This window comes from Medicago sativa, chromosome 3 (genome assembly GCF_051527215.1).
Source record: "Medicago sativa cultivar Bolivia chromosome 3, Bolivia_mono, whole genome shotgun sequence".
NCBI classification, from domain to species: Eukaryota; Viridiplantae; Streptophyta; class Magnoliopsida; order Fabales; family Fabaceae; genus Medicago; species Medicago sativa.
Window position 1 is genome coordinate 80,413,195 of NC_140751.1, and position 16,542 is coordinate 80,429,736.

The window sequence follows — 16,542 nt, forward strand, 5'->3', positions numbered from 1 at the left end:
AAATTTTAGCTATAATTCAGTGATTTTTCAAATTCAATTTTACGAATTTTCGACAATGTTTATCTTGATTTTTTTTTTTAAATTATGTCATGTCTTTTAATAACAAATGCACGTAAATGTGTTTTAATACAAAGAAAAACTATTTAATACATTTACGGCTAATTTTAAAAAAAAAATGTACACGAGATATCACTAATGATTATTGCACCATGATGATTCTTGGGGTATAACATTTATGGTGCGAGAGTGTTCATTATGTCCAATGTAGGAAAGACCTTAGACCATCCACATGGAGCACCTATTTTAGGTGCTTAAGTGGGTCATATATATACACATCATCAATTTTACAATTTTTAAATATTAAAACTGAATAAGCACTCAATCTCGCCAACCGAGCACCCCACAAAAAAATGACCAAATTAGTCCCACCAATAACTCTAAATCGTTAAATTTCAACAATTTTTTTATACAATTTATTTAGATAGGGCCTCAAAAAAGTGAAGAGAGAGAGAGGGTGCTTCCATAGCCACCCTTCTCTACAAGCATCATATTTATTTGCTCCATAATTTGGTGCTTATTTAGTATGGTGCTAAATAGATTAAGTATCCACCATTTTGGATAGTCTTAGAGATAAAAGAGCGCTCAAAAATATATTTACCTATCTCCAAGGATACTAACAGAGTTCGAAACTCTGAATCTCGAAATTCAAAGTTTGTCCTTCTACTGCTAGGTTAAACCCTTAAGTTGGAAAATTGCCGTGAACTTGAAAATGAATTTTTATTTCAAATTAATCATGAAAAATGAAATATCCCTTATACTTAAACCATCTCTAATCATAATTTTTTTTTACTGAAAGAATGTGTTGGTTTAATCATTCGTGCTAATTGGGATTGGTCGGTCAAACATATTGTCCGAAAGTTGTTGGTAATTTTATGGTTTTTTTAAGGAGTTAAAAAAATGACACCACATAATGAACCAAAATCTAAGCGTGTTTGTTTCAAAGTAAGAAATTACATTCCTTGAAATGATATTTCTAGGAATAGCATTCCAACTCATGTGTTTGTTAAAAATTTAGATTTCATGGAAATTTTTTAGAAATTATTTAGTTAAAAAGATAAAAATGAAAATAAACGTGAGTGGTAGTGGGAAGTTATGGCAAGCTAAGTTCTATTCTCATGAGAATGTTAGATTCTCATCCTTTAAGCATGGGAATAACAATAGAAGAAATTATGTGCAAATAACATTTCTGGGAACAAATTTTCAAAACTTGAAACAAACATGGGAATGTTGCATTTCCAATGTCACATTCCCGGGAATCATATTACAAACCTTGAAACAAACACACCCTAAGTCATCAGGTATATTGGTCATCTCACTTATATGTTGTTTAACATCTACTTTTGCATCCAATGTGGAACTTTAACTCACATTTGATATATTAACATCTCTCCCTTAACTATGAGACTCTTTGCGACCCTGATATAGAGACATAACAATATAATGTTAGACGGATGCACGACATGCTAAAAAAGGTAGGTTGATGTCGGTTTCATGCAAATGGTTTTTTTCCCTTTCTTTCATGAGAAACAATGGATTAAGCAAATGAAATCCAAAAAGGAAGAAAACAGTTCATCATAATGTAACGAATTTCGCGGGAGCGTAAACTGAGTTGCATAATCACATTAGACTAAGAGAAACTACTCAAGCGAGATTAACATCACATCTTCATTCAAATCCTAAAGGAATTGGATTTATGGATCATCTCACTTATATGTTTGTCACTATATTCTCTTGCATCCAATCTGAAAGTTTAACTCATATAAGACATATTAACATCTTTCCCTTTAAGTGTGAGACTCTTCCCTTCTATGATTTGGTAACAAAGCGAAATAAAATTAGATGAAGACATATCATGGTAAAGAAGGTGGGTTGGTGGTGATTTGATGGAGGTAGCTTTATGTTCCTTTCTTTCATGAGAAGTTATGAAATAAATTAGAAAAGGAGTGAAGATAAAAAAAAAATTGAACATGAGAGAAACGATAAGGAAAATAAGGAGTGTGTGCTTTTCTATGAGCGTGTAAGGAATAGAGTGAATTGCCTATAATTTAACTGGTTTGATTAAGGAGTTGGAGATTTTTTAGTAAATATTTAACCAAAAAATTAGACTAACTAAAAAAACGCAACATTATTTTAAAATTTTTAATAAGCATTTATTTTGTCAATTCAACAACACACATATGCTTATTTCCTTTGTCAAATTTCACCAAAGAATAAAAGTGAAGGAATTTGAAGTAGTTGAGGTTGAATAAAAAATATAGCATGAAAGAGAATAACATCCAATAACTAAATTTTAAGATAATAAAAAATAAGCAATTGACAACCGAAAACTAACAAAATAAATTATCATAATGTTGGGATTTCCAGGTGATTTTTTACCGGGTTGGATGATTGTATTAGGTCAATAGCAACCATACAAATGAGATTGACACCACAACTTCATATGAAACCTTAAGACATTAGGTATTTTGGTCATCTGACTTATATGTTGCTGAAAATCTACTCTTCCGTCCAATGTTAACGTTAACTCACATTTGACACATAAACATATCCTAATCAATTGTGCATCTATCTACGTCCATAATTATGTTACGTAATCAAATAAGGTCAAAATTAGACACAACATGTTCAAACAAGTTGAATGATGATGATTTCATGAAGGAAGGTTTATATTCCTTTCATCAACTAGAATAGAGAAAGGAAACTAGAAAGAAAAATAAAACAAATATCAAGAAAAAAAAATTAACATGAGAGAAAAATTAAGGTGAAAAATATGTACTGTGTGTTTTATCCGTGAGAGTACATAAAATAGATTGAATTATCGGTAATTATGTGGTTTTGTTGAAGGAGTTGAAAATTTTTGGGTAATTATTACCAAAAAATTAGACTTAATTAAAAAAATGTTGTATCATTTTAAAATTTCTAATAAACATGTATTTTGTAAACTCATCATAACACATGTGCATTTTCCATTGTCACACCCCATCATAGACCATATGTGAAGGAGTTTGAAAAAATAGAGGTTGAATAGAAGAATAGAATGAAAGCGATTGACATCCACAAATGAAGTTTTATCGAAAAAAACGGTTAATTAAGTAAATGTTTCCTATAAATATAAAGATTTTTTTTAGTTTCTTGAAAAAAAAATTGCATATTTTTAATCGTTGTAACTTTTTTATTTGGCATTTTTAGGGACCAAAAACACGGAATGGAAATTTTACAGGGACTAAGAATGCTGATAAAAAAACTTGACAAAGACTAAAACTGCTGACGAATTTTTTTACAATAACTAAAAAGTGCGATTTATTTTTATATGGACTAAAAATGAAATTCTGAATATTTATAGGGACCATTTACTTAATTAACTCTAAAAAAGAATAACAAATGAAATCAAAACACCAATAAATTAGTTTGTCATAATGTTGGGACTACGGAGGAAACCTACATTGGGTCGGAACATCATATTATGGTAAGAGCAATGACACAAGTGAGATTGACGCCACATCTTCACCTGAAATGTCTAATAAGCATGTATTTTGCCAACTCAGCATAACACATCTACATTTTTCCATTTTCAGATCATACCAAAGACCAAAAGTGAAGTAATTTAAAATAATAAAGGTTGACTAAAAAAATTGCGTCAAACCAAATGACATTCGAAAACTAAAATTTTAACATGATAAAAAATTAAACAAATGACATTTAAAACTAACAAAACAGTTCATCGTAATGTTGTGACTTTCAAGGAGAGCCTAAACTGAGTTGGATAATCACATTTGGGTAAAAGCACCCATAAAAGTGAAACTAACACCACATCCTCATCCAAAATTTTAAGGCATTAGTTATTTGTGTCATCTCACTTATATTTTTTTTGACCACCTACTCTTGCATCCAATATGAAACTTTAACTCACATACGACAAATTAACTTCTCTCTCCTAAATATGAGACTTTCTACATTTGTAATCTGGTGACATAACCAAATAAAGTAATATTGAGACACAACATGGTAGAAAAGGTTGGTTGATGGGGGTTTCAAGAAGAGATGGTTATATTCATTTATTTCATGAGTATAGAGAAAATGAACGAGAAAAAGAAATAAATAAAAAAGGAATTTTAACATGAGGGAAATGATAAGGAAAAAAATGAGTGTGTGCTTTTACCGTGAGAGTATATGGAATAATGTGAGTTGCTGGTAATTTTGCGGGATTGTTGAAGAATTAGGAGTTTTGGGGTAATTATTTTACGACAAATTAGACTCAATTAAAGAATCGCAACATCAATTTAATTTTTTTAATAAGTATGTTTTTGTCAACTCAGTGGAACACATGCATTTTTCCATTGTTAGATTCTACAAAAGACCAAAAGTGAAGGAATTTGAAATAAGGGAGGTTGAATAAAAAAAATAGCATGGAAGCGAATGGCGTTCAATAATCAAAATTTAGGATAATTTTTTTTTAAAAAAATGACATATAAAAGCTAACAAAACAATTCGTCATAACTTTGAGACTTCCAAGGGATCTTACACTGAGTTTTATCACCATATTAGACTAAGAGATACCATACAAGTGAGATTGATATCACATATTCACACAAAACCTTAAGCCAGTAGTATGTATATGAGTCATCTCACTTATATGTTATTCAAAATCAACTCTTCTATATCCACTATAGAATTCTAACTCACACTTGACACATTAACATCTTTTATTCAAGTTTGTAACTCTTTGTGTCCATAATTACGTGACATAGTCAAATAATATCAAATGAAGACAACATATGTTTAAAAAGGTTGGTTAGTGATGGTTTCATTGAGGGAGGTTTATATTCATTTCTCACATGAGAAGAGAGAAAGGAAATTAGAAGTAAAAAAAAAGATACGAAAAAAGGATTTGAACATGAGAGAAGATAGGGGAAAAAACTAATCATTGTGTGTTTTGTTTGTGAAGGTATAGAAAACAGTGTGAGTTGTATGATAAATCTATGATTTTACTAAAGGAGTTGGTGATTTTTTGGACAACTATTTTACCAAAAATTTAGATTCAATTAAAAAAACACCGCATATTTTTAAATATCTAATAAGCATATAATTATCAACCCAACATAACACATTGACATTTTTTCATTATCATTTACCACAAACGGCCAAAAGTAAATAAATTTGAAATAATTGAGGTTGAATGAAAAATTCACAGGAAAGAGAATGACATTCAAAAACTAAATTTTAAGATTGAAAAGTTAAAGACTTAATTGCAGATTTAGTCCCATATTTTCCGCAACTCATGAATTGGTCCGTTCATTTTAAAATCACTCAGCTTCACTGCTAGGAAAAGCAAAATTAGGGAGGAAAACTAGTGACAGAAAAAATCAAATCCCTCATAAATTCCTTGGTCGCAAAATTTAGTAACAGAATCAGAGAGGGATTTCATGTTATCCCTCACTAATTTTTGTTTTTTTAGTGGTATTTTGGTCCCTTTCTGCTATTTTTAGACTGAAAAACAATGATGTGACATATTTTAGATGACCTTGCATTTAGTCTGATGATGTAGAATGATCAATACCCATGTAGTTACATGAAAACTCCTTTAAAGTTTTAATTTAAATATGACATATCACCATTTTTAAGTTCAAAAATCTGAAAGAGGCACCAAGACCGTGTAATTTTGAAATGGAAGGACAATTTCCGTGAGTGAGTGAAAATAGAAGAACCAAAACTGTAATTAAGCCAAAATTAAACAAATGACATCCAAAAACTAAAAAAACAGTTCATCATATTGTTGTGAGTTTCGGGGGATCCTACATTGAGTTTGATCATCACGTTAGATTAAAAGAAACCAAACAAGTGATTAGACACCACATCTTCACCCTAAAGCTTAAAGTAGTAGGCATATGAGTCATATAACTTATATGTTGTTCAACATCTACTTCAATTTAATATTAAAATTAAATAAATGACATCTAAAAACTAACAAAACAGTTCATCATAATGTTCAGAGTTCAGTAACAAAAGAAAAAGGTCCAGAGTTCTGATGGTGACTACAATGAGTTGGATCATCACATTAGGTTAAGGTTAACCATACAATTGACAGCACATCATCATCCAAAATCTTAGTGTATGAGGTATATCGATCATCTCACTTATATGTTTCTTAACATTTATTTTTGCATCTAATGTGGGACTTTAAGTCAAAATGGACACATTAACATATCTTCCTTAAGTGTAAGACTCTTTATGTTTGTGATATGGTGACATAGTAAAGTAAGATCACACGTAGACACAATATTGTAGAAAAGGTGGGTTGATCATGGTTTCATGGATGAAGATTTATTATGTTCCCATGTTTCATTAAGTGAGAGAAAGAAAAGTAGGAAAAAAAATATAATTTTTTTTTGAACATGAGACAAATGATACGAGAAAAAAGAAGCGTGTTTTGTCCATGGTAATATTAGAAATAGAGTTAATGGTAATTTTTTGGGTTATTTGAAGGAGTTAGAGATTTATGAGTAATTATTTCATCAAAATTATAGTCAATAAAAAAACGTTCACATTAATTTAAAATATCTAATAAACATATACTACAACTAAACATAACACATATGTATTTTTCATTGTCAGATCGTGCTAAAAACCCTAAGTGAAAGTACTTGAAATGTAGAGGTTGGATAAAAAAAATTGCATGAAAGGGAACAACATCCAAAAACTTATATTTAATATAAAAAATAGTTCATTATAATGTTCAAAGTTCTGAGGGAGCCTATAATGGGTTTGAGCATCATATTTGACTTCGAAAAAAATCCTGCAAGTTAGATTGACACCATATCTTTACCCTAAAAGCTTAAGACATTAGATGTATTAGTCTTCCCACCTATATGTTGTTCAATATATACTATTTCATTCAATCTATAATTTTAACTCAGACATGGTACATTAACATCTCTTCCTTAAATGTAAGACTCTCTGTATATCTGATATGGTGTGATAGTCAAATGAGGTCAGAGGCACAACATGGTAAAAATGTGGGTTGGTGGCGGTAACATATATGAATGTTTTTGTTTGTTTTTTTCATGAGAAGATATAAAGTAAATTAGAAAAAGAAATAAGATAAAAAAAGGAATTTGAACACGAGAAAAAAGATAAGTGAAAAAATTAAGGAGTGCGTGTTTTATCCGTGATGGTATAGAAAATAGAGTGAGTTGCATGTAATTATATAGATTTGTAGAAGGTGTTAGAGATTACTGAGTAATTATGTTACCAAAGTATTAGTCTCATTAAAAAACATCAATTTAAAATGTCTAAAAAACATGTATTTTGTAAACTCAACATAACACATCTATATTTTTCCATTGTCATATCCCACCAAAAACCTAAAGTAAAGGAATTAGAAATAACAGAGGTTGAATAAAAAAAACTGGCATGAAAGTGAATGACGAACTAAAATTCAAACCAAAAGAATTCAATGACACTCAGAAACTAACAAAATAAATCATCATAATATTAGGACTTATGCGGGAGTCTACAATTGATTGTATCATCACATTGGGCTAAGACTAACTACACTACTGAAATTGACATCACATCTTCTCCTGAAGTCTTAAAACATTAGATATATGGGTTACCTCACTTATATGTTTCTTTACATAAACTATTTCATACAAAGTGAAATTTTTACTAACACTTGACACAATATCTGTGTTCCATCACCAAGAACTTCTCCTCCGCAATGTTAAACATAAATAACATACCATCGTTGGATTTTCTGGAGGAGCCAGCACCGGTCGATCGACACATTTGAGATGGAGCAACCACATAAGTGAGAATGATACTGCGTCTTCATCCAAAAATTTCATGCTTAAGTATTAGTTTTTTTCCCTCTTATTAGTTAATAAACCTTCGTTGTTTTATCCCATGTTTGAATTTAACTGACACTAGATACATCATAATATTGTCTCCCTCAACTATGACAAAATTCTAGCCCGTGCTTGGCACGGGTGTCCATACTAGTGGTATTCAATTGAGATTTCTTAGGATTTATAAAATGTCTCTCGGTATTCAATGGTCAATAGATTTTAATGGATTGTTTTATTGGAATATTTTTTTAATTTAAAATACACATACTACAACCACCAATTATGATACAGATGCTTGAGGATTTTTTCACAATCCAATTTCTTTTATTTTATTGCCACATATATGTTTCACTCTTCAATGCCTTTCTAGTTTCCTATATTTATGTTCTCGTGAGCTTAGCTCAGTTGTTTGGGACAATGCATAAAATATGCAAGGTCCGGGGTTCAAACCCCGACCACTACCCAAAAAAGTTTCCTATATTTATCGTAAGCATCAATACATATCTAACAAAAAAAACCAAACAATGGTAGTGCTGAACTTTTCTTGATTGGTGTAGAGGGATGTTGTTAGAGTTGTAGAAGAAATTTGTTTGTTTGATAGGAAGATTTGATGGAGGAGTATAAGGTTGTATTTATCTAACTTTTTTTTTTGCGCAAAAATTTGAAGGACATTTGGATTTGAGATCTTAACCATGATGGTATGTTTTCGGTTAAAGAAGCTTATGGTTTGTTATCAATTTCTAAGAAATAGGTCGCTCATTCACCTTTGTTTAAGGTTACTTAGAATAAATTAGTTCCATTAATGATATTGTCGTTTGCTTGAAGATTGTTGCATAATCGTTTTCCAACTAAAAATAATCTAATTCAAAGATAAATGCAAAGTTTAGCACAACCTTTGTGCGTGGCTAGATGTAACTTGAATGAAACTTCTAATCATTTATTTTTTGATTGTATGATTTCTAGAAAATTATGGTCATTGATTAAGTCTATGTGGTGTTTAGTCAACATGATTGTTTAGCATGTACACCTTTGAAAATCATAAAACTTTTGATTTGGTCATGGATTAAGTCTAAAATTAATTATTTTTGTATGTTTTTTTTATCAATGGAGCTTTCAACCTCTTAGATGTTTTGGTCCGACTTCATATGTAACTTAATCTTCAGTTTATTTTCTTGGTTTAGCAGCACTACTGTATTGGTGCATTTTATGTATTGTATACTTTGATCTTTGAAAAAAAAAAAGGTATTGTATACTTTGTAACTTTCCAATCCTAAGATTTCTTGGGCTTTGATCCTATTATATGTAAAATTATAGATAGTATTAAATGTATTTTAAAATATATTAAATGTGGTTGAAATATTATATAATTATTTGTTTTAAATTTTTAAAAATTATTTTATAATATGTTGTTTATTCATGCAAACACGCCTTAAATGGTACTTGTAGTAAAATAAACAAAAAATGAAACTAAATAGGTAAGTAAATAAATGATGGACTAAAGAAACTGCCAAGTACTTGCTTCATAATTCCCTAAAAAAAAAGTAATTGCTTCATACTCCATCCGTCCCGGATTAACTGAGTCATTTATTAAAAAAAGTGTCCTAAAATAACTGAGTCATTTCAATTTTCAATACTAATTTCATCATTTCCAATTCAATATATTCCACTTTTTCCCCTTTATAACTCTAATTAATACTACCTCCGTCCCAATTTAATTGACACAATTTTGTTTTTCACACATATTAAGAAAAATGTATAAATAAAGGGGAAAGTGGAATATATTGTATTGGGAATGATAAAAGTAGTATTATTTAGTGTTATATTGTATCGGGAATGATGAAAGTTGTATTGAAAATTGAAATGGGTCAGTTATTTTGGGACACTTTTTTTAGAAAATGGATCAGTTATTCTGAGACGGAGGGAGTACTACTTTCATCATTCCTAATTCAATATATTCCACTTTCCCTTTTATTTATATATTTTTCTTAATAAATGTGAAATGACTTAAGGGCTCAATTAATTCGAGAACGAGGGAGTAATAAAGAGAATTGGTGTCTTCGTTGGGTTAGGAGGCATACGTTATTTGTGATTTCCTCGTTCTTCCTTCCGTGTTGCAGAATGGGACAGGAGGCCTGGGCCACCTGTGGTCAAGTCGTGTACCATGAAGCCTACCTAACACGTACATCATCATGTTTGGAGATTGATGAATGCTAATAGGTCATATCACTTCCTTATGAATGCTAATAGGTCATAGTTCCTTTGAAATTGTATTTAAAATTGTTATTTATAAACGAACCAATCTCCCGTTGGCATGAAAATCGTCGAAGAATCTAAAAGAAAATTCTTTAAGCATTTCCCAAATTTTTTTTTTTTACAAAAACAAAATGATATTCATTCACTCAAATCAAGAGATTACATCATTTAACACCGCTAAAAACGTAAAAGATGAATCTGCGAACAAACTCACATCATCCAAGTTAATAGCATATAACGGCATAATACCTACAAAAATATATGATAAAATTAAAGTGACCGGAATAACCATGGCATCTGGATCTGCAACGTTGACGCCCAAATCTTTGGTTGAATAATCGATATTTCAAGATGAATCAAATGAACACCGCAAGAAGACAGGAAATCAAACAGCGCCGCACAAGACGACAAACAACAAACCACCACACTTTGATGATGAAATCACAGGAAAAAAACATAGATATATGTGAAAATCACTTATTTAGATTGAAATAGAGAGAAAAAGATGAAGAGAGGGTGATTTCAGGTCAAAAATTGACCCAAAACCACCCCTCAATGAAGAAACGGGAAGAGAAAACCAGAGAGAGACAACTAGGGCCGACTTTTTGCAATTTTAAGTTTTGATGACTGTTTCAAAGATTTTCCCCAAAATTCTTTTAAGAAATTAAAATTAACACCGTATGGATTATGTACCTCGACTCTTAAGCCGTCAAAATCCCACATAGCCCTATAGTATAATTTTACCTTTGAAATTCGTTCTTCGATATATTAGTTGTGCTTTTTGTGTCATTCACTAAGACAAAAAATCTTTTAAATTTTTAGTTTAAAACAAAATCACCCCAACAAGAAATTTGACAATCATTCAAACTCTCTTTCACAGAGTCTTGATAACCCGCAAAAATACTCCCAACATTTAAGCATCCTAAAAGGATGAGACCCTCAATTAAGTTGCAAGTCACACAACACAATTGACACATGAAAAGAAAGACCTATGTCAAGAGCCCATTGAGAACAATTATCCCACACATTTCATCCTAAATAAGAGGTTGATTGATAGTGAAAATATTTTAAAATCTGTTTTTAAATTCATAGTTCCCTTAAAAATCCCTCCCATTTCTTGTTTTTTTGTTAATGCTTTTTTTTTAATGACAAAATATAATATTAAAAATAAAACAAGTTACATATACAAACGATTAGGATTCGCAGAAAAACCGCAAGCTCAAAATCGAAAATAGAAAAAACACCACCCCACCAACACCAAAGCAAAGGGAAGACACCCACACCCAAAAATGAGATAGGAGAAACACTTCACCCCGGCTAAAAAGCAGCAAGAAACCCCCACTCAAAACCAGAACCCACCCCTCGGGGAGATGAACCAAGCCAACTACCCCAAGAGCAGATACAAAGAAAACAAAACAAACTCAGAAACCCTGCTCTAAGGCACCCAAGCAAAAACTCCTCACCAGAAATCGATCGGTCCCAACAGATCGATGATTCCACCACCCACTCATAATGGGAACAAGGATGACCAGAGTGACTCCCAAAAAACCAGTGCCAGTTTTTTGTTAATGTTGGAAAGTTATTGTTAATTTTTTTTTTTTGAGGGAGTTAAAAGTATTGTTTAAGCTTGATTTGTTAAAAAGTAATTGTTTCTTTGATTGTTAAAAATGGTTCACGAAAACATACCAGAATAAATACCATGTCTCTCATATATGTTACCCTAATAATGGAGATAAGAGTGAAATATCGAAGAACAAAGGAAAGAATAAAAGAGTATTACTATGTCCCTCGAAGACTTCATATAAATGATACACGAACACGAGTCCTATTCATAGAACACTAGTCTTATAAGTTACAAGCACATCAAGGGTCTAACATAATGTATCACTAACTTAAACATTAAGAAAACGATTTTGAATGGAGAAATTCTTTTGCTCGTGGAGGTTATAAGCGACTGATAGGACTTATGAAAAGATTTATTCGGGGTTGGTCATCCACCAATTATTCATAACATTTCCTCTTAGATGCTCACTAAGAATAGGCCTTATTAATATCTTATTAGGAAAAGACTCCTGGTAAAAAATTCTAGTGCAAGAAAAAAATACAATACTCCATACGTCTCATATTATATGACGTTTCAGATATTTCACACGCATTAAAAATGTAATTAATTTTGTGTGAAAAAGAGATATTATGAGTTGGTTTACAAAATTATTTTTAATAAATGATATTAGAAAAATAAATAAAAGAACTGAAATAAGATAGAGTAATAAATAATTAAGGATATAATAGGAAAAATAACATTAATGCTTTATTGATATTGTAAAATGACATATAATTTGGACAAATTTGTCCTCAAAGCGACATATAATTTGAGACGGTGGGATGCGTTATTAAAAACTTGGCTAAAGTGCAACTTTGGCCCCCTATCTTTCAAAAAGTTGCGATTTTGGCCCCCTAAGTTTGAAAACTACAATTTTAGTCCCCTAAGTTTGAAAACTACAATTTTAGTCCCCTATGTTTTAGCCCCTTTGCATATTTGGTCCTTTTGGTCAATTTTGACCAAGTCAACGCATACGTGGCATGCCAAGTGTGTAATTAATTAATTAAAAAAATAAAAAATCGAAAAAATCAATTTTTAAATTAAATAAATGAAAAAAATAATAAAAAATTCTGGAAAAATGAAAAATAATAAAAAAATTAAAAAATTTTGGAAAAATGAAAAATAATGAAAAAATAAAAAAATTTAAAAAACGAAAAAATATTACAAAAAAATGAAATAAATTCTTGATTTTCATTATTTTTCATTTTTCCAGAATTTTTTAATATTTTTTTATTATTTTTTTCATTTATTTAATTTAAAAATTGATTTTTTCGATTTTTTATTTTTTTAATTAATTAATTACACACGTGGCATGTCACATATGCGTTGACTTGGTCAAAATTGACCAAAAGGACCAAATATGCAAAGGGGCTAAAACATAGGGGACCAAAATTGTAGTTTCCAAACTTAGGGGACCAAAATCGCAACTTTTTGAAAGATAGGGGGCCAAAGTTGCACTTTAGCCTAAAAACTTTACAAGAAAACCTATAAAGACTAAATAACGATGAAGAAAGAAAATGCATAACATATTTATTTTGCCCCTCATGCTGACAATTATATTTTGAGATCCCTTAAAAAATACTATATTTTGAGATGATGAAGACCATTCTTCTATGGAATAACTGATGGATCATGACTTCGTAAAAATAATTGTTCTATATCTCATTGATTATACCCTTAACAAAATTATAAGTGCATGATTTTTTTTTGGTAGATAAGTGCAAACAGGATTATCCTCGTCAAATTGTTACAAAATTTCTTCCATAAGAAAGTCTCTCACCTGTGTTGAATCATATCAAACTAAGATAGATTATTTCATGACTGTTATGAAACATGGCATCCATTGATGAAGGAGAGAAAAACTTGTGAATTCTTTCTATTGATGGAAAATGAAATGTTACAATATGAGAGAGTTGACCCACTTATGGGGAGGTTACACCTATATATACTAGTGGGACTAATACTAGTGGTAACTAAACTATATATCTCTAATAGTCCCCCTCAAGTTGGAAGGTGTTCAAAACACTTCCAACTTGAAGTGAGAAAATACAAGGAAAGATGCCGGAAATACATCGGCTAAAAAAAATCATCAAACAAATGCTTATCCAACAAGAAGCAACCACAACTCAAGGTTGAACCAATTGAAGGAAGAAGCAACCAAGCAACGCTTAACCACCATCCGGTAGAAGCCAATATCAACAAAGCCAATTGAGGCACAACGCTTAACCATCAAGAGTTCTCAAGAACTCAAGATAGAAGCACAAGACAAGAAGAACAAGGATATCCAAAATCAATGATGATATCCAAAAAGAAGTGCAAGGAAGAGCCATAGTCTACAATGGAAGGAGGTCATATACAAGACCAAGGTTCCAAAGATAAAAGTGGTGCCCTTCCAATGCCGAGCCGAGACAAGAAAAACCAAATGCAAGGAAGAGCCATAGTCAACAATGGAAGGAGGTCAAATGTTGAACAAACTTCACACCAAAAGGACCATGAAGCAACAAAACCAAGCTTCCAAAGATAAAAGTGATGCCCTCCTATGCCAAGCCGAGACAAAAAAAAACAATGGCAAACCAATAGAGATGCATAGCCATGTGATGTGTCTTCAAACCATAGAAAACAAATCCATGTTGATGCATTCAAACCATAGGCCAAAACCAATGCTTCCAATAATGAAGCTAAACCAAATCCAAAAAATAGTCTTCAATTGTCACAATAGCCAGAAACAAATAATAGGCCAAATCACAAAGCTGCAGAAAGCAACCACTCCAAACAACGATCCAGGACAAAGAAACCATGGAAAAGTAATCAATCCAAGAATCTTCCAACAATCCAAAACTGAGCCAGAATCATAAACCTCACCACCAAGGACATGAAAATGCCATGTAGAACGCATAAAAGAAGGGAGCCAAGTGTTAAAGACAATCTGCCAAAACTGATGAAGAAAGCCATATAGACTTAAGGCGTATAAGGGAGATGCAGATGCAATACCATTCAATCTTACACCATACACTTCGATAAAATCTCTTGAAAAAGTGCCTTAGGTCCACAATGATAGATGGCTAAAAACTGAATGTAACTTGCCAACAAGATATGTTGAAATTGCAATAAGCCATAATTACAATTCTACATAAGGCCATGTATTCAGCATCTAAGTTCACCATAAGCAATAACCAACATAGATCAAAGTTCCAAAGGTGTGTATAAGAAAGTATGATTCCCATGCTATACACCAACCAAGTTTCACAAATGTATCTCCAAACCAATAATTGGCAATCCACAAGTATAAGAAGATACCTCTCGTAAGTCAGCATATACACAACCAAAGGGAGGATCAATGTACCAAATTGAGAAACCAATGCACTAAAGGAAGCTGACAAAGTTGATTTATACAAGAAGTTTCATCATATACCAGCTGAACAAATAACTTCTGAGCAAAAACCAATAAGTCTTCCATTGAGGACTTTCAACAAACACCTTGGAAGCAATATGCAAGGTACGAATGAAGCTGATCAAGGTGAAATCCATCACAACAACTGGATCAATCATAGAAAGTGAAGTAGAAACATGAAGACATCCAGAAACGCGATTCCAAAATCTGAACCGAAATTACTCCTCCTAAAAGCACTTCACAAAACAGAACCAGGTTGAGAAATGTCCAAATCTATTTCCACTGGTGGAAGATGATGATCCACTGGTGGAAGATGATGATCCACTGGTGTACCAGCTTATGGAAAACGCGCTTTTCTGAAACATCTTATCTGAAACACACTTTTTCCAAATTTGAATCAAAAGCACTTCTGCAAGTGTTGAGAATGAAATCTGTTTAGAATTTGAAAAGCGAAACTGAATTCGAATTGCGAATTGAACAAAGGATCGTGAGAGAAAGGTAATCGCGATTGTAACTGAATCGCAAACCCTAAGATTTGGGAAAAAGACACAAACAGAATGACGAAGCAATCGATCGATAAAAAATGTAAAGGAATCGAATGAAATTGAGATGCGGATCGAATGAGAAATCGATCGAACAAATCAATAACAGAAAACGGATTCGATTACAGGATAAAGATGATGAGAAAGAAAACTGAATCTCATTGTTGAGATTGTAACAGAATCAAGAACAACAGAAAACGAAGGAGTGTGAAAGGAGAAAAAGAAAATTGGAACGAGAAAGGAAAAAAATAAAAGTGAGAAAATTGAATTTTCTCAAGAAAATGCAGCGGAAATCCTTCAAGGTGGATACCAAGATTGCTCTGATACCATGTTATGAAACATGGCATCCATTGATGAAGGAGAGAAAAACTTGTGAATTCTTTCTATTGATGGAAAATGAAATGTTACAATATGAGAGAGTTGACCCACTTATGGGGAGGTTACACCTATATATACTAGTGGGACTAATACTAGTGGTAACTAAACTATATATCTCTAATAATGACCAACTAAAGTTGTTACAATTGCATTATGATATGATACTTTGAGACCAATTACTAGTTCTTTATAGTTTTCTCGAGATCTAAAGTCGACTTGTTGAAGAGGGAGAGGTAGAGATGATCACATAATACATAGTAGCATTGAACTTTTTTTTTAGTAAAGTAGCATTCAACTTACACACATTTCATTTGAGTTGATTATATATTTATGATTTAATAAGTTATTAAACTTTTTATTGCAAAAAGGATCACAAGAATATTTTTCTTAAAATAAATATTTTGGGTGCGTTTTTATTATGCCTATTTTTATTGAGAAATTTTTATAATAATATCTATATATTAGTGGTAG

At 31.5% G+C, this 16,542-nt stretch overlaps 1 long non-coding RNA gene across 1 annotated transcript; it reads right to left on the reverse strand.

Moving 5' to 3' along the window:
* Positions 1-13,623: 13,623 nt before the first annotated feature.
* On the reverse strand, positions 13,624-16,204 carry LOC146940717 (uncharacterized). Its single transcript, XR_015032137.1, has 2 exons — positions 14,525-16,204; positions 13,624-14,438 (listed from the first exon to the last, which is right to left on the reverse strand). It is a non-coding gene; the product is annotated as an uncharacterized LOC146940717 (long non-coding RNA).
* Positions 16,205-16,542: the final 338 nt, after the last annotated feature.